This window comes from Haliotis asinina, chromosome 8, assembly GCF_037392515.1.
Source record: "Haliotis asinina isolate JCU_RB_2024 chromosome 8, JCU_Hal_asi_v2, whole genome shotgun sequence".
NCBI lineage: Eukaryota > Metazoa > Mollusca > Gastropoda > Lepetellida > Haliotidae > Haliotis > Haliotis asinina.
Window position 1 is genome coordinate 26,427,220 of NC_090287.1, and position 23,234 is coordinate 26,450,453.

Consider the following 23,234-nt stretch of genomic DNA (forward strand, 5'->3'; position numbering starts at 1 on the left):
ACTGATAAGATTCAAAGAGCATTGAAATCTAGCGTGATTATTGTAGAGGTGTTACATGTACAATCATATAGAATAAAATCACTAGATACATTGTCTTATCATGTATTAACTTAATGACTATATGATCCATTGTCTGATCATGAATTACTCTCTCACCAGTGGATTCATAATCTCATCATGTTTTCAAATTTGAATAATTTTAATATGACAGTATTTGACAATCTATAACTTTTTTACATATCATCTACGTTAAGGAGAGTAGGTGATGACAAGAAGTTTGACTAAAGTATTCTGCAAGAAAATGGCTCTTTTCTTCTGGAGAATGTTAGATCATGAATTGAAAGCAATAAAACATCAGTGAAAGTAGTTGTAAATTATTTACGTGAATATGGGTTCCTTAGCCCCGTCACGATCGTATTACTGATGTGACATTAACTCACTCACTCACACTCACTCTCACTCACTCTCACTCACTCACTCACTCACTCACTCACTCGCTTGCTTTGAATCTACTGTGTGTCATCCGGTAGATTCAACACATATTTTAGTTGGAATTAGCGTGTTATGGGAGCGTTGTGAGTTAACACACAACATATTTCTCTTCTATGTCATATATGCGGTCCAACGAAACGAATAGTCAATGTTGTGTAAAAAGCGTTTAAGCCAAGGGAACATCATAAAGGCACTGAGTTGGTTTTTATTCACTGTCATAACAAACTACGTTACGAAAACAGTTATATTTGAATATATTAAATTGTGAGAATTGTCAGTAAGTAGGTAGTCATAACATGTCATAATAAACACGGTTTAGTATACATTAGTTATATGTTATTATTGTTCATATTAATGTTATTATTGTTAATAAAAACGTTCTTGGAGTTCAGAAAACATTGCTATATCAGGATAAAATATTGACAAGCACAGATCTAGTGATCAATATTAACAATCTCATACGGCGAAAATGGCAAGTTACAGGAGAAATTCTTCTGCTGTAAGTTAAATGTAAAAGCTGATATACGCCAGCTTAAAGAAACTAACACTATTTCCCTCCACTGTCTTTCTCGATCGATGTCACGTTAATGTCGCCGTCTTTACTAAATAGCACAAGCAAATGATGGACTTCAATCCTAAGTTGGCACAGTTCTATATTCGAGTCTTTGCGAGAATGTGATATGGATACAGTTTTCACAATGCAGGCTCAGGCAACTACTACCATAAGAAAGGTGAATGCTTCCTCCTTGACAATGATGCGAAAACACATAATTCAGTTCAATTCAATTTTGTGTTGTATGAAAAGACATTGACCCATATACAAAAAGGGATACATCTTAACAATGGTATGTATAATCAACCCTCTAACTAATCAATTCTTTTCTTAACAAAAATGCATTGTAAATAAATAGGACTACATTGTGTTGTTTTGCCAGTTCTTTGCAAGAAAGAAAGGGTAACATTAGTTGAGCATTGATTTGAGATAGCGTCAGTTGTAGCAATTACTTGTTTCTTAGATTTTCATACACTTGACAAATAGACATAAAATGAAATTCGTCCTGAATAATGTAACAGAATGGACACAATCGTTGTGTTTTCTCCACAGAAACATATCTTCCACGATTATTTTACTAAATCATTAAGGCCTAATCTAAAACGGATGAAAGCATTGCGAACATTTCTGTAACGAAGGTAGCAAGTTAACGCTCTGGCTGAAGCAAAGACTTAAATTGACCATATGAATCATATCTAGAACTTTCATTAACAGTTGAATGCCATTCCTGCTTAAACATGTCAATAGCCCGCATACGAAACTGTCTAATAAACGTATTCACGTTGCCAGTTGTCTGTGATAACCAAATACAACCAAAACCATATATAAATAATGTGTGAATATGAGATGTCCAGTTATTCTTTCCAGATAATCAAGATGTAGAGGTAAACGATGTTCAGGCATATTAATTATTTTACACTAATATTTTAAACAGCGACAAGAAGATATGTACGATGGGAACCTCCCACAGCCACCATAGACCATGGCATTTGGTGTTGACAAATCAACATTTAGAAACTTTTCACAGACATGTAAATTATTTTTTTCTATGGCATGATACTCCTTAAACACCATATTTCAGATCCATAGTAAAATCGGTTGTATCTGAGAGTCAATAGTTTGAAGTAAATAGTCAGTGGAATAACACCGAGCAGAGGAACAACAGAGTGAAGTTGTAAAGGCGTTTTCTTTGCTCTTTTCGCCAGGTCAAGTACAGACTTATTGAGATTCAGCGCATGGGTAAACAATCTGCCAAGGTATTTATAATCATTTACGACATTCATACGTTTATCTTTGTATGTACTCTACAACCACATCGGTAGATTAGTCTCTAAATACCAGTTTTAGAAAGGGTCGTTTGTGTTAGAAACCGAAAAGATTTGAAGCAGTTAAGATTCGGGTGGAAGTATAAACTGTCTCGACGAAAATAACATACAAAAATAGTAACAAAGTCATGCTAAATCACACTGGCGCGACAGAATTTGCACAGATGCACTGACAGCATGTTTAGAAGAAAATTAATATCGAAGTTAATTCTCCATATGATACAACTGAATAAATAATTGTTAAACCCAATCTCCATCCAACCGAGTTGGTTGCGTCTACGACAATCATGATGAACACATTTAGTCACGACAATCATGATGAACACATTTAGTCACGACAATCATGATGAACACATTTAGTCACGACAATCATGATGAACACATTTAGTCACGACAATCATGATGAGCACATTAAGTCTGATCTGATGATGGAAGCACATCCTCGTATATCTACTGATTGTCAAAACCTCCACTACCCTTCATTAAATATTTCAGATCTAGCTTTTATTTCTTCCTAAGATATAACATTTAGCTACAAGATTATCCCTGTAGGAAAATGGAGACCGGTCCTCAAACAGAATTACAAAGCGATATCAGTTTTGGTGAAACTGAAATGAAGCAATCAGTGTGTCCTATATCGCTTAACATTATTTTATAGTACGAATATATATAATTCATGGGTGATGCATTGTTCAAAACAGTATCGGATATTCCGTATAAAAAGAGGAAGAAGACGTTTATTGTATTCTAGGCCCCCGGTCCACTACAAAATTAACAAAATATGCAGTAACTGACACAATCTAATGCAGTTACATGCAGTATTACGTCAAATTGAATTTACGAGGGGATATCAAATAGTAGGGAGCCTAGATATATTCTCGACGTCCAGTGCGTGTAAAGTTTCTATATTATTCTGAAGGGATCATTAGCCAAATCAGATCCAAAGTTTCACATGTATGGTTCACGAAATGAGTCATCACAACATATTGGGGTGTAACATTTGTAAAATAATTGCAGAAAATGTGAAACGATCTGTAACATGGTACCTCTTGGATAATGATACGTCCTAAGATGATATCATATAATAATATAATATCATGTGTCCAGGTATTCAAGCTGGCACTCTTTACAATGTATTGGGAGCTGACACTTGTGTGACCATTCAGTATTTCACTTAAACCCTTGGCATCATGTATGAATAGTGAAACATTAGAATCAGTAATGTCCGCATGATGAAGTCAAACAAAACCGGAATCGTGAGGCTGGTACATATCAACTCAGTTTGCTTGAGGTTGACAGATATTATTGGATATTATGTAGAAAAATACCCATATAAACAGCTGCATTTATATATTCGTTGTGGGGTGGCTCGCTACGTTTTATATCCCCTCGTACAATATTTTTCAATACGGTATTTCTCAAGCTTGTTGCATGTTTTAAATAAATAAAATGGCTGGTGCAAAATATAGGTATCATTTCATAAAAGAAAAGAATGTAATTTCTGGTTGTGTACCTAAATACATTTTTGGTATGTACAGATATTTCAGGTTATTAGGAGTTATTAATAGTGGATTTCCCTCTATTCCTCCATATAATACTCACAGATCAACTAGACGTTCAGATTTATTCAAATAGGGATTTGAAATTTATTTAAATTGTTTCATTTCAACATGAAAAGTTAATAAAATAATCAGTCTTTGCGGAAACGGATTACGTTAGGCGTATAGAGCGAAATACCTCAGTCTGAAACTTTTATGAACGTATCGCTGAAAGAAAAGGTCTCTAACATGGTTTGCAGGTGTTGAACCCAACTTACATTTCGTTGAACATTTGTTTGTTCGTAGCCTATCCCGGCAGTACTTCTGCCACGCTACGACAGCTTGCAAACAACACAAACCTTCACGTGATGAACCTGACAGTTGAACTGCCAGCGCCTAAACTTGTGATTTTCATACTAAACTAAAATAAGTTTAATTTACCGCTTCACTAGTGTCAGTTAAGACTAGCTACAACACCCCGGCCTTTGTATCCTTTGTATCCATCCTTTGTATTCGCCCTCTGTCTTCGTCTTCATTTTCTGACATGACGAACGTGGTATTTTTATGAGTTATGTTTTCATTGGTAAAATTAAAATGTCAGCATCTCTCAAGTCAGCAGATGAGATATAGTCCAGTGGCCATTCTTCAGAAGGCCTACAAAAACAGGAGCAACCCCAACCGAAGGTATAACAAGACACAACCTATTTTTTCTTGTAGATATATGTCTAATCTTCATGAAAAATATGGTTGTGGTCATATGAAATAGGTATGCAATATATATAAAGCTCTGTTTCCATGGTAACATGAGCAAAATATGATTTTGACGGGTCATTCACTTAAACATCCACTAAAACATTTTTGGATGGGGTACAACTCTCATTTTTTTTTTAAAATGATCTCTAATGTTCATCATTTCCATAAGTACTAATTATTAACTCTTCTGAAGCTACAGATGGACATAATGAGTTATTTATTGTATCGATTAATGAAAAAAAAATATTTTGATAGATTTCATTCATCATAACTACTTGTCAGAATAAGACAGAAAGCTCTATTTAGTCTCATGTGATAGCGCATGTAAAGGGCAATAATATATCTGAAGGTATATTATCATTACAAACTGTCACAAGGTCAAACAACTATTTTCTAAAACACAGTGCATTCATCAAGTTTCACCAAAGATTTTATGGGCGCTTCATTTTTATCAAATTTGGAAATGTTTGTTGAGAGTGATTTCCCCTTGTGCTATCTAATATGGAGGGTAATGGCTGATCTGTATGATGCAACATAAATATTGGACTCAGTGAAGGTTCTGTGATCCATGTAAGTTGGATTGTGATGCTCATTATTGTGTAAGCAAAATAAGGATGGATTTGGCACCACCAGCCAAAAGAATCCGCCCAGTCCCACCAGATTTAGAACACTGCATTCTTTGTCATAGACAGCTTGCTGAAAAAGTGAAAGAGGCATCAAATATCGCGAGGAAACCTACAGTAGATGGACTGCAAGCATTGTTCACAGCATCTGAAGTACGTCTAGATGAAGTGTATCATGATCTTTTGCCACTCAAAGATGATATTTTAGGGATGAAGTCTAGTCTAGATGAAGTGTATCATGATCTTTTGCCACTCAAAGATGATATTTTGACAGGGACTATTAAAGTTGCTTTTCACAAGTCTTGCAGAGCATCGTATACCAGCAAATCCAATTTGAAGCATGTACATGACAACAGTCAGCTATCTGATAACACAAAGTCTGAAGAATCCATATACAACAACCGCTTAAGCAGAAATGACACGTCATCATTTAATATCCGACAACATTGCTTCATTTGTAGCAAAGGGTGGAAAAAGGGTGAGAAACTAACACAGATTGCCACTGGAACAGGGCAGGGTACACAAGAAAGGGTGTTGGCTGCAGCTAATGCTAGAAATGACGAAAAAGTTGTTTTACGTATGACATCCTATTCTGACTTGTTTGCCTTTGATGCAAAGTACCATCGTTCTTGTTACGCTGCATACATCTCAGAACGCAACATTACAGCAGCAAGGAGAAAGTTGGATCATTACAAGGGAGACTCAGAGTATGACATGGCCTTCAAACAACTTGTGTCTAACATTCAAGAAACAATATTTTCCAGGAGTAAATCCGTACAAACTCTGTCTCAAGTAAAGGTAGAATATGAAAAGAATTTGTCAAATTTGGGAATGCAAGTTCAGGTGTATTCATGGAAACTGAAAGAGAAATTAAGTCAATATTTTGGTGAAAAACTTGTTTTCATTGAACGCCGTGGACGTTCAGACTTATTGGTCTCAAGTACAGTCTCTGTGGGTGATGCTCTACGAAAAGCATCTGAATTGCAAGAACAGTATTTCAATGATGATGCTGAAGATCTTTGTGATCTTGCGCCAGCATCTGGACTATCTGAGATGTGGGTTACCAATGAAATATCATACAAACACATATCACATTGTGGTGATGCAAATGTTTCAAAGAATGATCTTGCAACACTTGCAATTTGTCATGACATTATCTCTAAATCTAGGCATGTAAGAACACCCATGACCTTGGGTATTGGTGTGTACGTACATCATGAATTTGGGAGTAAGTTGCTCATAGATATTCTCCATTCACTGGGTCACTGTGTATCCTATGATGAAGTTCAACGATTCCTTACCTCGGCGGCCCTTGATCAACAAGATCAAACTATGTACATGCCTAGAGGTCTCCAGTTGTCAAGTGATCAGAACTTTCAGATCGATGCAGCAATTGATAACTTTGATCAAAATGAAGAGACCCTTGATGGAAAGTCAACCACCCATGCCATGGCTGCAGTCGTGTTTCAGAGGGGGAAAACGGGAACATCAGAGGAATCTCCAATTCCACGTGTCACTCAAAAGTCCATCCAGTTTGATGACAATGAACTTCTTTTGGCAAGGTATGTTATGAATTATTTGCGAATAGAAGCCAAAATAAATGAATAAATTTAGTTATATACATTGAAAAGAGTACATGATACCTACCACAATCTGATGGAATAACTATCTGTTACATGTACTATCAATTTCATGTATACAATGTGATGTGAACAACAAAAAACATTGTGTGGAATAGTATTGTCAACTGACTATACTGGTTCATGAGAGTTTGGATTCAGTTCTAAGTAGAACCAAAGATGAGCCCAGGAGTTGACTGCTGCACTGATGAAGATACATGTCTAGCATTATCTAATTTGAATCACTTTTCTTACTTTGTTTCAGGTATACTAAACCAGCACAACGCCCTGAACCCAATCCAGTGGCTGATGGTTCTGTTACTGAGGCCCATTCGACTTCTCCAGTCTGTGCAAGTGCCCACAACAAGGACATACTATGGAAGCTAGTTCGTTTGCGAAAAGGAGGACAATCTCAGCATATTCCATCCTGGACTGGGTTCAATTCTTTCATATCAGAAGAAAGTTCACCTGTTGCATCCGTGAGATATCTTCCCTTTATTCAGGCATCTCCAACAGATCTCTCCACAATATACACTGTTCTGTTGCAGTTAGTTCAGCTGGCTCAGAAACTAGGCCAAGACCACATACTTGTAACTGCTGACATGGCCATCTACTCGAAGGCACAGGAAATCCTGTGGGCAAAACCTCCTGCCTTGTATAAAAAAGGTAACGATGAGAGTTGGAGGCATGCACCTCACAATGGCCTTTATTGCTAGTCTAGGTCATCTCTATTGTGATGGAGGCCTTCTGTCTTTACTGACTGACTTTGATGTCTATGCAGTCAACACAGCCCGTAAGATGCTACAGGGGAAGGAATATGCAAGAGGACTTCGAGGCTTGAAGTTGGTACATGAAGCTTTATTCCGTATGTTGCTTGTCGCAATGGAGTCATGGCTTCAACAACAAGGGCGCACTTTAGAGACTTCCATTCTTGGCAAAAAGTTGAATGAACTGCAAGATGCATTTGCTACGAAAGATCGCGACTCAGCAATCAAGATATCAAATGAACTTCAGTATCATCATCTCGATGCACTCATAGAAACTATTGATGAGGTTGGACGAACCATGTCTCTAAAATTTTCCTACTGGGACACTTTCTTGGATGGATTAGATATACTTCTGCGCTTACTTAGAGCAGAGCGTGAAGCAAACTTCAGTCTTCATCTCAATACTGTTTGTGAAGCAATTCCATGGTTTGTGGCCGCAGGTAGACACTCATATGCCAGGTTTGTTCCAACGTACGTAGCGGACATGAACAACTTGAAAGACAAGGATCTGCCAGCCTACAGACACTTGGATAGAGGTGGGTTTGTCAAACGAAGATCTTCAAGGCACAGCTTCAATAGTGTGGCAACAGATCAAGCCCTTGAACAGACAATAAACAGGGATGGCAAAAGCAAAGGAGGAGTTATTGGTCTGACATTACGCAAGGGTGCTCTTACCCGGTGGTTAAAGACAAGGCATATCACTGCAGAATATGCTGAATCTTTTACGTCTCTGTGTAATGATCGAAGCAGGGGTGATAAGCCACATGAGGAACTTGGAAATGCAAGGCTTGTAAGGGATGAACAGGACGTTACCCGGATCATGGAAGCTGCTTCTCAATATCAAAATCCATTTGACCTACTGACTGTACCTTCAGAATTGATTAACATTGCTACTGGACAGGTTGCCTCAGCTGAGGTAAGTAAAAGTTTGAATGGCTTTTTGGATAAAGGCAAGAAGAAACATGAGGATTTCCTGGCAAAGCGCCTTGTTAACAAGAACAAGAGTTTCTGGGATCCGGAACCTCGTATGAAAGTACTGACCTTCTCAGAGATGCGCAAAGGTTTGCCAACAATGAAAACTGAAAGGTTTATGGTTGATTCTGAGGTGCTTTTTCGTCGACTGCTGGTTGTGTCGAAGCAGAGAGATGTCAGTTTGGAATCTGTCCTTAAACATGAACTTGCAGCTGTCCCTCCTTCCCTTTTCCACGATGATGGCACAATGAGGAAATGCACCAAATCTGATCTAGCAAAAAAACTTGAAGCTACATGTGGTGAAGTTCACAGCTTGACGACAGGTCCCAGTACAGCTTATGTAGTTGATGGCATGGCACTCTTGCAAAGCTTGAAAGACACACAGTTCACAACCTTTGATGACTTAGGACATTGCGTTCTTCGACGACTGAAGGTAATTCTTGATGGCAATCTTGGTGTTGGGGCCATTGCCATTGTGTTTGATAGATATGACAGTCCAAATTCCATCAAACAGTTGGAGCGACAAAGGCGTGGAGAGGAGTCAGGAGCCAAGTTTGATGTAAGAGGCAGCCGTACAGTTCCAAACTATAAGAAATTTCTGAAAAATTATACTAACAAGGCAGGTTTAGCAGTTTTTGTTTCAGAATATATTCTGTTAAGAAAAGAATTTCTACTCAGTGGACAGGAACTCATCATTGCTGGTGGATTTGTTGATGGCTGTATGACAAAATGCATCAGTGGAACCAGTGTGTCTGATCTCACAGACCTATTCAGTTCCCATGAGGAAGCTGATACAAGGATGGTGCTGCATGCAATTCATTTTTCAGAACGATATGACCGCATCATTATTCGAAGTGACGACACAGATGTCATGGTACTTCTCCTGTACTACACAACAAATGCCATGCCTAGATCATCTGTATATATGGAAGCTGGACACAATACACAGTCCACCAACAGACGGAGGTACATTCCCATCAGCACCATAGCTGCAACAGTGGGAAATGATGTCTGTCAGAGTTTGCCTGCAGCTCATGCACTAACTGGATGTGACACAACTAGAAGCTTTTACAAAGTTGGAAAATCCACTGTTTACAGTAAACTCTTGCAACATGTCAAGGAAGAATATGCATCTTTGGGACATTTCGGTATGTCCGGCAATTTTGAGGATGATGTTACAATAGCAAGGAGATTTATTTTGTCCATATTCAAGAGAAAAGTCCAGCCCTGTGCAACTCTGGATCGTCTGCGATATGTGATGGCGTCAACGACTGACAAGTCTGCTGCTGATCTACCTCCAACTGAGGATGCCTTCTCCCAGCATGTGAGGAGAGACAGGTACCAAGTAGCCATTTGGTGCCAAAGCCACGTACCCATGCCAGTCCTTGGTGAGGCCACGGATCATGGGTGGGCAGTTGACATGGATGGTTCTCTTGAACCAGTGATGTTCACAAAGGAGATAGCTCCAACTGAACTGAGACATCTTACACACTTGTATTGCACAGACAAGGACTGTAGTGTTGGGAAGAAGTGTCAGTGTCTCCATTCAGGCCTCAAATGCACAGAATTTTGTAAATGTGGAGGACAGGATTGTCAGAACACCTTTTCTTCTACATTCTGTGACAGTGATGTAGATGAAGAATTTGAGTAACATTGATCACGGATGATGACGTTTCAAACATGACTGTTGTTGGCAAACGTGATGTCTGGATCATCTGCAGTGTAGGTTCAGATGCGATTAAGTCTTTCAGTGGCTATGTGAAGAAACAGATAAATCTGTAGTTACATACTTTGTACAAACTATGAGATATCTTAATGAAAGTGACAACATGATATTAACATCAGCATACATTTACCTCATGCTTAGTGCATCATGAAAGCAGGTGCTCGACGGATGACAGCCCCTAAACTATTAGGTTATGTTAACATAGATCCCAAATCTGTTGTCATACAAATGTGACTCTCCTCTTGACACATCATAGTATAACTTGCCCAAAAATATATGGCGGTAATCAGGCAAAAGAAGCATTGGCTACCTACCCCAAATTGAAGTGGTCGTAAATTTTTTGGTTTCTTTATTCTGTAACGTGCCAATCAAAACAGATAAATTAACAAGTGTATTACACCAATTCTCAGTTTTGGTAATATTTTTGTGAAGCTAAAGGTTTAAGCAGTTTAATCAAAACAAGCTTACTCTTGTTTTTGTCACTTTCTTCTTTCAGCGAGTTTTGAAAAGTCAGGAATTAGAAATTTTCACTAAAATTTCGTTTTTGCTGAACAAAATATAACTTTTACAAATGTTTTCAAAACACATATCTATGATGAAAGAAGGGCCAACCTATGCCCTTTAATTTGCAATCAGTTGTGTTGAAATATATGTAATATTTCAGAAGTTATGGCACATATAGTGAAAATGTGTGTTTGTTGAAAATTTCATGTGTTGCTATGGCAACATGTTGGTTACCATGGGCCTTACCTATTTTATGCGACCACAACCTTACTTTTCCTAAAGGGTAGATATGTAACATGATATAAATATAGGTTGTGGCTTGTTATACCTCTGGTTGGGGTTCATGTCTCTGACGAGTCAGAAACCACTAGTCTAATATGCGTGCTATCTGTCAAAGTAAAATCAAATTATTTACTATGTGTGTCTGTCTTATCCTAGTGCTATAGCCTTTGTGTCTTTTCGATAGAATGACATGCGATATATCGATTTCATACTTTCATATTCCTGAACATTTGTATCTCTTTTCAAGCATACATTGGTAGGTCCGTCGTAAAGGTTGCAATGCGCTGTGTAGAGTGTGCCTTACAGAGATTTGTCGTTCCAGCTTAACCATTTCCAGGCAGATTGTGCTTCCATATGTAGTTGTGGGTTTCGCAAAAATGATAAACATATTTGAGTGACAGTTGGAACGTACAAGATTGAACAACCGTTATGGATAAAACCTTCCTGTATTTCGTGAATGCGACTTCCTATATTTCGTGAGTACAGATTCTTGTACTGTTGTCAGGCAGATGTGGTGCAAGAGTCTTTACGGAAACGGCTCGAAATGAAAGAAATTGTTATTGTTTCTTCAATATAGCTGGTACAGTTCTAGGACCTTAATTGCTCCCACCTTGAGCTTGCCAAATGTGACATCAAATGTGAAATGAAGTTCAATGCAACATTTAACCTCACTCATTCATTCACTCACTCACTCTCATACTGTACCACTGAAAGACCATTTTGTCGAAAATGAGTTTATGAATGCAGACATATTCAAGATCAAAGCATGTTAATGTCGTACCTAAAATAGTTAAGTCGGAAAAGTTTCAGTCGGATTAGTGAGTGAGCTGGGTTTTACGCCGCTTTTAGCAATATCCCAGCAATATCACGACAGGGACTTCACAAATTGTAATCACACAGTGAACCCATAAGGGTGGGGGTTGGGGGGTCGAATCGGAGTCTTCAGAATGACGAGAGAACTGTTCAGCCACTGACCAGCACTACCGCTATAGTTTTATTTGAAAAACGAAGCGTATTTTTTATACTTTTGACTATTCAAATCGTCTTCGAACTTCCATGATTCCATCACACTGACTTTGTAATTGTTACGCCGGCATAATTTGGGTTTTCCTCAGTTCTCTCAAACAACTGCAACATGATCAAAATATGTATACAGACTTACATCAAAACATGGTATATATAACACACGAAATCTTGAGTTCATAATAAATATTACCTCTGGAGTTGCGTAAATAATAATAATATCCCCCAAAAGTTAAAGACGTTTTGAGTCCTGACGCCTGTATAATAAGATTAATCGTTCCTTCCCGAACTTCTTTCTGTTTGTAAATGACATAAATTATGTTTTAATTGGACTGAAACGAACAAGGCTCTAAATATGACAGATCCAGACCATCACGTTAATGAGAGTCTGATATTCAATATTTGATTATTCTCAGCAGACAATCCTAATGAGGAGTGGACATCATTAGCAATCATCTTGTTATCTTGTCTAAACTGACACATTTGTCATTAATAGCGATTAAAACTGGCCTCAGAACGGCTCCTTGTTGAACACCAATGACAGTGACAACGCATGCACAAGCATAAAGTCATAGTGTCTTGCTGTCACAAAAGGAGGTGACACACTACGTTAGGTCGACATACTCCCTTTTCAGATTTCCGGGTCAGAATAGTCCAACATCCTTGTCTTGCTGACTAAAATTAGCGTTGGGGTGTCAGTACTGCTGTCGACCACCAAGGTCACAGCACATGTTATCTGTTACTGCAATGTTTCGTATATCGTATAACATGTGGTCAGTTCCAGTCCCCCGATTTTCACATCTGAACTAAAATAAAAGGAACTGATAGAGCTGTCTCAGCTGGTTCCTATCTAGATCTGTGCATAAAGATTCAGCTAGGCAGAAAACTCGCCACCAGACGGTATGAGGAGGGCATTGGCTTAACTTTCTGATAGTCAATTTATCTAAGCAAAATTTCAGTCAGTGATATCTACATTCATGTCCTCTGAGGTACATTCAAGCACGTGGTTGGCATTGCCAAACCTGATGGTGTCCGATGTAATCCTTTATTTTTTTAGGATACGAACGATCAGTTTACCCCCTGCGTGGCACGTGCCTGTGTGAAGTGCGAGACCTTCAAATGGCCACGTTCGCCTTGCTGCATCATCTTGATAACATCACCGTCTTATAGTTAGTTATAAACACAGCTCGGGGTATAATCAGAATCAACTGATCCTGTTTTTACCAAAAACTTCTTGACAAGGAGCTTGTCGCATTTCTTTGTCTGTAGTGTAGGTTGTGTTTCTTGCCATGACGTCACCCTAGTAAGTCTTTGGAACTCATACATTGGAAATCAATACTTTACGCAGTTCTAGCTATAAATACTGTAAAACAAATATTGCCATAGAGTTTTGATAGGTAGAGCTGTTTCAGATCAGTTGGGATATTTCTAAATTTACCAACACACCTCAACACAAACATAAACTTCCAATATGCATTCTCCATTTGCAATGGGACAGACAGACCATCCTTTACATACACGCCCAGTGCTCCCCCTGTACGGGGAAGTTGGATTTAGGATGTACACAAAGTACTGGTATTAGTGTCACCAGCAGGTTGTGCATGAGACGGTCGTGAACTGTTGATTTATTACTGTCGCGGACCTGATCAGATCATATTTCCACTCCTCTTTGAACGATCTCACACTTGAAAAAAAACCAACATATCCTTTCATCACGTTTTGGTACAAATACAAATTAATCACAAATCATTTATCATTTTGAGAGAAAAAAGCTTCCCTATCGACAATACACAAGAAGATGTTTGGAAAGTCTAGGTCATTAGGCTGAGCATCCTTTCTCGTTTGAGGAATTTCGTTCTTTACGGAATTTAACTTAACAGCATTCATTAGAATAATTTCCCCATGTTCATTACTAAAAAATATTTTTTAAAACTATTATTCTCGAAAATTGTGTAAACGCGTTCATAGGCCATTCTCTGTAACGTTTCAAGATCGTTGGTTTGTCTTGTATAAGTGGATGTTCACGGCATAAAGGCTTTAGAAAAATGGAATGCAATACAAGTAATATAAGCCTCGAGAGACAGAGATCACAGGGATTTACGTGTAAACAGATCATAAACCAAACTGGCCCCATGGTAACAAGTAGGTCATATTTCAAGTTTTCATTTTTCAAACCATGTCACTGTTTCAAAATATTAGCAGTAGACATCTCACGCCAATTACTGTCTAAACTATGGATATAATTTTGGCAGTTATCAATTAATAGTTGTGAATTAACCATTCCTTATATTTAATCGGCTTTTTATTGAGTAATCTGAATTAATGGAATGATTTCTGTTCATTTCGAAACACCTCTTTTGACGCGATTATGGTAGAACGGTTCCAATTTAACTTCAAAGTGTTCACATTTGTGTGCAGGACACTGAAATGTGTTGAGGAGGGGTTACATTAAGTTGCGTACAAAGATTTTTTTTTACTCTTTTTTTTTATGTGACAGCAGATCACTCACGGAACTATTTAATGAGATAAGATAAAAAGATTTTACAGGTGACACGTGTATTCCTGTTCATACCTCCAGGTAAACATGTTTTTTTTAAATCCACATTTGATTGACAAAATATCATTAGGATTCCACGAAGTTTAAAAGTGTCTTATAACACACACTGTATGTTGACTCGCGACGACGCACGCGCATCAGTAACAAAGTAGACATGTAACAGGAATCAAGGAAGAACAGCTCTCACTGTATATATATAGTCTCAAAAAGTCTTTTATTCTTTTAAAATATTAATAGTATTAATTAAGAATGTTTTGTAGGGATGTTCAAGTAAGCAGCAACTGTGCATGTATATAATGTACATAGTCTTCTTTGGTTTTCTTGTTGGTATCATTTGCAGACTATTTAATTATTTTGTCAAGTTGTCAAAAACGCGAATGGAGCGGTTTTATATCTTGTTTATTTAATTTGGACAAAGTAGAATGGCGTATTCCTTATAGCGCTAACTGAAACTTGTGAGGTCCTTGCATTCTCCATAGATACTGATGTCGAGTATAAGTCCTGAAATTATTGAAATATATCCGTAGCATTCATTTTGAATGGAAGAATTGTTACATTTGTGCATAATATTTCTTTGTGGAAAACTGTCTATTTACCCTGGGCCACTTTCATTTGAAAACAATACTACGGTTGTTGAAAACCGTTTGACAGGTAAAGCGATCAATTTGTGCCTTACATATTTCAGCCAGGGAGACCCAAGACGTTGATGCACCACAGGTCCGCATGTCGGTGATAGCCCGTTTGTATATGCAAAATGACGTTAGCAGTATAATGGCACATAATGTCACAATATTAACAGCCACACACTACAAAAATAGCAACATACCATCAGTGTCACGTTTCTTTTGGCGAACAATTTGCACCAATTAAATTCGACTGAAGTATACACCAATCTCACTCATTTGAATGTTACACGATAATTCCATGTAATGACAAGTGTATTCTGTGTGTCCTTCAGCACATGAAAGTACATTTCAGTCATGTACGCATTACAGCTCATGTTGTTAAATTATTTTCAAATATATGGACATTCTTCATGTATGTTCGGGCTTGTTAACCGTTAACAGACCATACGATTGTACCCTTGTAGGATATGTGAAATGATATGGAGAGATAGGTTGCTCTCAAGATGCGTATAATATGAACACACTAATACAAACTGATACTCATCTTTCACAACACTTATAGTCCAACTAAATCATAGAAGATTGTAAGCATCAATATCATTATCGTACCTCAATTTACTAATTCCATATACTCGGTATCTGATAGGTAACAACAACATTTAAAACAAGGACGATCTGACTGTCAACCGATTGTTCAAGCTTCTTTTGTTAACAGGGAGTTAACTGGACAAAGGACCGAGTCTATGATGAGCTGCCGCAGTATACCAACCGAAACACAATCGTCTCACAATCGTTTCAGCACCTCAACAATACGTATTGTCAACGCCAAACAAAAGCCAGTCTCCCATACATTCAGACATGAAGGGCAAAATGCCGGTGAACATTATTTACAAGAATCAATGAAAACATCCAAAATTTTCAATTACTTAAGTGTGTGGATGAAATCTAAAAGATTTGGAAATAATAGTTAAAAATCAACCTCAAGCAAAAGCCCGATCATAGAAACGCTTGGCCAAAACAATAAAGCACAAAAAGTGATTAAACTTTGGGGAAAAAATGTGCTATATCAGCCGCAGAAAAATGAGAGACATTGTTTTCTTGATACTCTGATGATATTGGGGATTTGAAATTCTTCCCAAACACATGTGACCATGGGAACCAGATTGTCTTAAACACCGGGTGTTCAGGGTGAATTAAAGAGTCTGGTAATCTTTTGATGTGAGTGTTAAGTTCGCAATTACCGTTATTTAACGGTGGTCGCCAGTCATCACTCATCCCACCATCATATATCATTACTCCGGTAGCCCCGGTAGCACACAGGGAGTACCAGCAAGCCTCACCCTCGGGTACATGTGGAATTGGGTTGGCATAGGGGCTTCGGCGGCAGAGCTCTGTCATTACATAAATATAGCGATAGGTCTCTTGTTAAAGGTGCGGATTCTGAGTTCTCCCTGTCAATTAACACTGGGAGCTTTTAGGTTCCTGAGTCTTTTGTTATATACTTTGTGTTATATTCAGCCGCATTGTGGGGATTGTCATGTGATGTAAGCCCTCATTCTTGTGTGAGCGTTTGTATATATGAAAAAATATAGTATTCTTTGTTGAAAGGCAACTTTTTAAACGTTTTTGGCTGCTTACAGTCACCAAAAAGAATTTTACGATTTTACTCGATTTGCTATTTTTCTAATCAACGATATTGTTCAACATGTGGAACCTATTAATCCGCTAATGTAGTAGGTATTAATTTATTTGGTCTATAGTTGTACCTCAAGCAGTATCAATTTTAAGCTTTCGTCTATGGTTATTTTCAGATCTTGCCTAGTACGGGGTGTCAAGAGATTGTATATTCTTCGAGAAAATTTCTCTTTTTCTACGCTCCGCCGTCACCCACAGAGAATGAACTTTATTATTGTACGTGTTGTGTGTATAATGTCATTGTGTTATTGACATAGGGTGATATATCTAATGTCGAAAGTGCAAACTGATAGCTAGAACAATATTTGCTAATGTATGAAGTAATGATGTAAACCCAATTAGGAATCATGAAGAGAGCAACTGTACTGTGAATCCCATTGACCCTTATTACGGTAATCTACCATCAGTTGTCGGCAATGTAAAGCTTCTTGCATTGCGTTGTGTGACAAAACTGTTCTAATATTCATGTCAGTGATATTCTACTTAGCTTTATAGCCCTTCGCAGACAGTTTTTGAAACTCCCCGCCCTTTGTCAAGACAGTTATGAAGTGACTATCGAAAACGGGTAAAAATGTAGTGTGGCTTCCTCTTTCACAAGAGTGAGCGTTCTCAGCTGAGGTGGGAACAATAGCGTAAAGGAATGGGTTTGTAAAACTTATGTTATTGTTATACCTAGTGGTACTCAAGTTGGATACTTTCAATAAAACTTTAATGAAGCAAAAATATATAAGCAATATACTCAGGCATGAATTAGAGCCACAGGCCACACACATTAAACACTATATTGAAATGTGTGAACTGAACCTTAAGTAACAGATAAAGAAGGAGTAATTGTTTTTGGTTTCGTAACAAATAAAGGAGTAATTGTATTTAGTTTCGTATTTTCAGTCTGGTATCACTACTGTTGTTTGACCCATATATACAGGATGCTATGAGTGCCTATGTCATACTATGTTTACGCTGGGATAATCTACTATCTGTATATAGTCTCCCTGGTTTACGACACAAGGAACGTTGGCATCTCCCGATGTTGACACAAATATGATATTCTGTTCATTGCCCAAGTAGTCAAATTAAAGAAAATAAACCCAAATCTACTTTCAACACTACCGTCTTCGCCGTAAGTAGAACGCAACGTCTCAGAAAAACGTGACGTCACGTCACCATGACAAATTTAAGTGATATTTTGTATGGTATGTTTTCTATATAAGTGTATGTGTATGTGTGTGCGTGCGTACGTGTGTATGTTCTGTCTCTGTCTCTGTGTCTGTGTCTGTGTCTGTGTCTGTGTGTCTGAATCTGTGTGTCTGTGTCTCTGTATGTGCGGATTTTGAGTGCGTGTATGTATACCCTTCAACAGCCAACTCAACAAAGTTCGATTTGATAACCTGGTTGACAACTCTAAAACGTAACAGGCAGGTAATTACACGAAAAAAAATATCTTGATGATTCAATTTTAGAGTTAAATACTGCCCATTGCATTCGCCGCTCTGAGTCTTTTGTTGTAAGATGACATTCTCACTGAAAGCGTTTTAACATTTATCATGTTTGTTCAGTCATTTGTCGTTTTCGAAGTGAATACTATAGAATTTTATAGGATGTTGATAACGAAGAATCTAAGTGTCACATGTTTCCGAATCCCTTTATAAAGTTAATGACGTTTACATTTTGGAATTTCATACCCGTAAAGATTGTAGTAGGTATTACAAAATGATAACTTTTGTATCTATTGAAATTGAAATGAATTGTTTTGACTTAATACGTTACTTTGTTCAAAAGCCATCTTGAGATCGAATATCATACATTATCTTTTAAAAGTAAAATGAAATTATTATTTTTATTATAATATATTGAAATAGAAGAAGGTTTTCGTGCTCTAAAAGAGGTATTTAATTTCATGATTTAAGGACATAAAAACGTGATGCAAAGGAAAAGTTTTATTCTTTAGCCATAAAGAGCCCTGGAAACATAATCAAGGAGAATGCCAGGAGTCAATCAACGGACGATGCTTCTTGTTTTGGGCTTGTCGTCGTTGCCACTGTTTGTACATGGCTGCCTTTGAATGGATTTCAAACCTAGTACTCCCTATTGAAGTTTTTCAAGCATAAAACACATGCTTTTTACCGCTATAAATTTTATCGATAACGAGAAATGTCAAAGGTTTGTTTCTGAATAGATGACATAGTTTTTCCATCTTAATTACATCGCTGTAAAATTTCAAACTAATACTTTATGGAAGCATGCATGAAGTGAAATGATAGAAATAGTTTCCCTGAGATAATTTTGCGTATAATTTCACATAAAATGCATACTTTGAAGGTTTTCATTGAAGATCACATAGAAGCTCCGCGCCTAGGAGGGGATACTTAGAAATAAGAGCAGTTCGGCATTGTCAGGCTCTCATTGCTTCTTGATGGCAATCATTTTCAGTAATAATATACACGATTACCTCATTATATCCCAAAGCCTTTCCTGGTATCAGCTGGAAAGTGAATATAAGCTCACATCTTTACAGATACGCTCACATCTTTACAGCAGTAGAACTCTGTTAAGCTAAACTTCGCCGAGGAAGACCTTTTATCTGTATGTCACGACTTTGGGCACGTGGTGGACCGGAATCCCACTCGGTAAAGAGCTTTTTTGTCAGGGGTAGGTTCACGTCGTGAGTGGTATGTGTGAAACTTATTTTTTGTGTCCCAAATCGCGATATTTGACCATTCACTCTGTCTCAAATATATGGAGACATACATACATACTTAGTTAGTGAGTGTGTATTACTTACACCGCTTTTAGCAATATTCAAGCAATATCACACATACTGAGACAGGAATAGGCACCCTTATTTGCAGCAAATACGCTTTGCTTCCTGATGGTCTCTCTCCGTAAGCAATTGAATAGTTGCTCAAACACTGGAATTGATCTACGTTTAACACCAGCTTCAGGCGTAACGGTGGTTTGTTATGGTTCAGTAATGGGGAAACAGGGAATGGGGAAACCCATTCCAGTTGCAGTCTGAAATAAAAAATAAAAAAAGATGAATTTGTTATGCACAAAGTGTTTACATGTATGCAAGCAAAGAATTTGAAGAGAATATGAAATCCCAACACCACACAAAAGAACGTAGCGTAGAAACGAGTCCTCCGGGGTGCGAGGAGTCGCGTAAGCTGTTACCCGATAACTGTTGCTTATAAAGACAGTCACCCAGCGTAGAGCACGGCCGAAGGGAAGCACCAGCGACAAGGAACCAGTTAGGAGTCCCGTTACAACTAATATAACTCCTCTCACGTCCCTTCGGCTGCAGCTAATTTCCTCGCTGACGTTGTTTTTCAGTGAAACGCGAAGAGGTGATAAATCTATGTCCATCATATTTCTCGTAATAATTTGACCATTTAATTCATCATGTTTAATTTGTTCTGATGCAGTGTTCGTATATGAACAATCAAATCCCTCACGGGTGAACGTTTCATGTTCTTAAAAATTAATATCCTTATTACTAGCCAATTTTATTATCTAGGCTATAGGCATTTTAAAATGATTTTTATAGTCATCATACGGCTGTCTCAAGGCATGGTTTAATTCATCATGTATCATATTTAATAAGAAGTATAATTATGCTATAGATTTTCTTACTTTCAAGACAGGTTTACAGACATAAGATTCACAAGTGTATGTACAAAAAACGTTTGCTGGGCTGACTGATCGCAATCTAACGTTAATTTTGTTTGTTTGCTTGTTTGTATGTTTGGTGTGGGGGCGGGGGTGGGGTTTGGTTTTTGTTTTTTCCTCCTGTTTATTTGTTTGCTTTGTCTGTACATTGTTTTGTCTTTTCAGGGAACTCTAATATCAGTTTAAGTTCGACTTTATTGTGCCGACATTTTGTCCAGTCAACTTACTATTAGAAAGTTATAAGTTGTAATTTTTGGTGTATATCAGTGATATGATACATTGGAAAAGATGACAGAACTCATGACATCGCAGTCACAACTAACACGCGACGCTCTTAACACACGTATAAAACGTTGCCATTTAAATAACACTCTACCACACCTTCTTCCTTCCCGAGTAGAATATTTATTTATATGGGGACAGCGAAATGTATGACAAAAATAACTTTCTGCCTTGGTGCCTCGTCACATGTAATTATGACGTAACCTCCTTTCATTAGAAAAATTCTGCATGAAAAACGGAATGAAACATCTAGACGAATGATCTGCAGACTTCGATCGATGTTTGGATTCTCAGCTAATCTGTATTTTGGATCCAAAAGAGACTGATGGACGCGTGGGGTTAAGTACACAACTACTTAGATACGTCTCGCGAAATTACATTATAAATATTTTACATTAGTAAATGTATATGTGTCAGCGAATCCAGGTTTAGAAACCTGGACGGTACGTGAAGTAATGAAAATGACGTTAATGGATAGCCCATAGCTAATATATTTGATATAAACAGCTGGACTGTTATTCCGCTCGGATGACGAATATTAACCAAATGACGATTAACATGGGATGGTTTCATTTAAACCAACTTTCGGTTTCATCACAAATTATCCGATTTTTTCCCCCAGACGATATAGGATTTTTTAATCGGCTGTGATTCGGAATGGATACCGGGGTTCAATAATGACAATTACCCGAGAATGCCCAGGAGAAGATTTATTCTCTTGATGCCGATATGAGAACAGGGTGTTGTGTTTCAAGATTACAGAGAGTGCATGATGGCATCTTATCATAACTCACAGATGAACGGTGGACCTGGTGAAAGATCAGAAATATGTACATTATGTTTGAATTCTGACTTTGACTAATTCACGCATTTACAAATCTTTATTTTACTCGTCTGTTAACTTTAGTTCATAGTTCAGTGTCGAAGTATTTAATTATTGTCTGTCTACTACCCACACAATACTACCCATTTATTCATTCATTCATTCATTCATTTAGTTAGTTAGTTAGTTAGTTAGTTAGTTAGTTAGTTAGTTAGTTAGTTAGTTAGTTAGTTAGTTAGTTAGTTAGTTATATTTGCACCACCACATTTCCTTTTTATGTTCTGCTCATTTGAGAGGCTATCAATTCGTGTATATCATTGATTCATTACAAATATTATTTATCATCCTAATTTTGTAACAGTATATTCCTTTGTGTGACAGCTCATGTGTGTGTATCCAGTTAGTACGCGTTAACTATAAGCCTGCTACAGAGGCGGCCAAGCACTGAAATGATGGGCCAGCTGAGTCTGGCTGCGAGTCAGGCAGTGCCGTTATCGGCAATCTCAACGACAGCGATGATTTATAACACCAGGGGCGGGGACAGTCAGGTGAGAGCCAGAAATTAGTCATACCAAGATCAGGTAGACTGGGGTAAAAGGTGAGACTTGCACAGCGTGACAGAAGTAACCCAAAGTAGCTGTTGTCTCGGACTTTACAATAAGGACACTTCAGCCCCTGGAGAGAATCTTCACAGTCAAAATCAGATACAGAATATGACAATGTTTAGTTTTGAAGTGAGGAATCATACTGATCCCATGTTCTTCCTTTAAGTCATGTTTGATGTGGATGATGTGACGACTAGTCTCGTTGGCGGCATACACAGGCCTTTTTCCTTCCCCAATCTCTTGCATCCGTAGCTCCACATTACCACAGTCACTATCATTTAATCCCATGACAACCATCTCTGTTGCGATTCTCATGGAACCTCAAAAAGAGTGGTCAAACAAGCTGTCATGTCTCTCTACTCCCCACACAATGCCTCTTCCTGTGATAAGCACAGGTTGTCACAGACACTGTCATGTATATCTGCTACCCACACAATACCTCTTCCTGTGATAAGCACAGGTTGTCACAGAAAGTGGCATGTCTATCTACTACCCACACAGTGCCTCTTCCTGTAGTATAGACAAGGCGTCACAGACACTGTTATGTCTCTCTACTATCCACACAATACCTCTTCCTGTAATATAGACAAGGCGTCACAGACACTGTCATGTCTCTCTACTATCCACACAATACCTCTTCCTGTAATATAGACAAGGCGTCACAGACACTGTCATGTCTCTCTACTATCCACACAATACCTCTTCCTGTAATATAGACAAGGCATCACAGACATTGTCATGTCTCTCTACTATCCACACAATACCTCTTCCTGTAATATAGACAAGGCATCACAGACACTGTT